This window comes from Diabrotica virgifera, chromosome 10, assembly GCF_917563875.1.
Source record: "Diabrotica virgifera virgifera chromosome 10, PGI_DIABVI_V3a".
In the NCBI taxonomy this organism is placed as follows: domain Eukaryota; kingdom Metazoa; phylum Arthropoda; class Insecta; order Coleoptera; family Chrysomelidae; genus Diabrotica; species Diabrotica virgifera.
Window position 1 is genome coordinate 687,501 of NC_065452.1, and position 2,942 is coordinate 690,442.

Below are 2,942 nucleotides of genomic sequence, written 5' to 3' on the forward strand. Positions count from 1 at the left end.
ACTCCAGGGAAATAAGGAAAAATATACCATGTTCGGGACACTTGAGCAGCCAGGTTGCAAATGGGTTTTTTGGGTACTATATCTAACAACTATACCTAATACATTATACATACAAAAATGCCCATCACAGTTCGGACGAGAAATTTAGTTGTTAACAAATAAGTGTCAAAAAGTGCAGTTTTTTCTTTTAAATCGCTACGGGTAGAAATAGGGTAATTAAATATCTTACTTATACTGTTATTCTCAGCTATGGAAAACAGCTAAAGTTTGTCCTATATACAAGTCCGAAAATCGTACTAACATCGCTAATTATAGACCAATATCCATTTTAAATAATTTTGCTAAAATCTTTGAGTCTGTTGTGTACTCCCGCATATATCTGTCAGCTAAAAATATAATATCTGTTCATCAACATGGATTTATGAACGCACGATCAACTGTCACCAATCTAACCGTGTTCAGTCAGTATCTATGTGAAAATTTAGACGATAGAGGACAAGTTGACGTGGTATACACGGATTTCTCGAAGGCTTTCGATAAAATTAACCATTCAATACTACTTCAGAAACTTAAAATTCTGGGTATCAATAATACATATTATAATTTATTACAATCCTACTTAACACAACGTAAACAGTGTGTTTGTTATAATGGTTTTTGTTCGGACACTTATCTTGCTACAAGTGGGGTTCCCCAAGGGTCTAATCTAGGACCATTGTTATTTATAATCTTTATAAATGATCTATGTAACGTACTTGAGGATAACAAATTAATGTTTGCAGACGATCTGAAGTTATATATGTCCATTTCCTGTTTAAATGACTGTATTAGGTTGCAGGGGCAAGTTAACTTTTTGCAGGAGTGGTGTCTGAATAATCACCTTTATTTAAATATTTCTAAATGTAAAATTTTAACATGTAGTCGTAAAAATAATCCAGTCGTGTATCGTTATACGATTGACGATACAGTACTGGAGAGAAGTAACACTGTTAAAGATTTAGGAATTTATTTTGATTCACAGCTTACTTTTAACGAACACATCAATGTAATTGTCAATGCTGCATATCGTACGTATGGATTTGTTACTCGTAATTGTAAAAATTTTCATAACCTGTTTGTACTAACCTCACTATATTATAGTTTAATAAGACCGAAATTAGAATATGGATCAATTATTTGGAACCCAATATACATTCAATATGCATCCACTATTGAGAAAGTTCAAAAGAAATTTTTATAACATTTAAGCTTTAAACTGACAGGAGTTTATCCTCCTAGAGGTTGTAATTACTTGAACTTACTCAATCAGTTTGACTTTGTCTCGTTAGAAAAGCGTAGAAATCAAGCTTCTGTCATATTTCTTCATAAATTGTTAAACAATAAGGTAGATTGTGCTAAGTTACTTTCACAAATTAATATATGGGTTCCTAGATTAACATCCAGACAACAAAATAATATATTTTTATGTAACAGAGCACAAACTAATATTTTGTACAAATCACCATTAAATCTAATGTGCCGTAATGCTAATAAATTAGTAGGTGTTTGTGATATATTCACGTGCAGCGAATGTGAACTTAAAAATAAATCACGGGCACATATTTTGAATGTGTGAAAGTAAGTTATAAATTTATGTATTTTATTGTTTCTGTTTCTTTCTTTATTTTAGTATTCTTTTATTTTTCTTTACTTTAGTATCTTTATTCGTATGTGCTGTTATAAAAATCATTGTAAAATTTGCTCTGTAAATGTTGGGCAATAAAGGCTATTATTATTATTATATTATTATTATTATTCTCGTAGTAGATGAGCCAAGGTTTAAAATGGCAGTTTTTTAATTTCGGTTCAATCATTTTTTGCTTCAGAAATTGCAAAATAAAACTAAAATTTCGAAAATAAAAAAATTGCTAACCTTTGTGAAAATGACCTTAAGACTTTCATATTGCACGAAAAGTTGAGACAAACAGTCCATATAACGGACAAAAAATTTTAAGACGATTCTTCAATTAGTTTAAATTTTATTCAATTTGTTTATCCCAATGAGCTTTTTTTTTCGCAATATTATTGTTCAGAAAATAGTAATGTAATAGCAATTCTGTTAAAACCACATGAAAGAAGAATGGTCATGATTTCAAAGTATGTATTTAAAAAAAATCATTAAAAAGTCATTTTTATCATTCCGAAAACATTTTACTAAAGTAGGGTCATTTTTAGTTCATAAACAATTTGAATAACTTTGTTAATATTGACTGTAGATTTAATATTGACTGTAGATTAAAACTACTTTGGGATTTGAAAAGCTGGTATTTTTATACGAATTTTCAACAAAAAAAAACACTTTTTGCCTAGGTTAATTACAGTCAAAGTGAGCCACTTTTTTTATTTAATTGGCAGCTATTTTGTTTATAACAATTAAGCAACCCAACTAGCGCCATTTCGAAGTTGAAGGTATATAGTTTATGCGTAACAGTTTGAGTAAACTTTAAACTTCAACAGAGTTGTTAATAAAGCTTTAAAACTAACGTTCTAACGAAGTCGATTTGTGGTCGGTGGAAATGAATTATTAAAATCCGTGCACTCAAAAAATGAAACTGATTCTTCAAACATGTGCTGCGATTAATATCTCCAGAGCTTGTTGATGGATTTTGATCATAAGTTTTTTAAATTGTATGTACTTGTAGTCTTCAAGAGTACGTTATGTACGTAAATCCCCACCTAACATTTCAAAATGTTAGGGGGAGTTCCCCTTATCACTCGGCGATATGAAAAATAGATTACGACCGATTCTAAGACCTACCGAATATACATATATAATTTCATAAAAATCGGTCAAGCAGTCTCGGAGGAGTATGACAACTAACACTGTGACAGGAGAATTTTATAGATGTAAATATATAGATGTGTATTAACAAATAGGGGTTGGTGATGGAAAAGTGTAAATT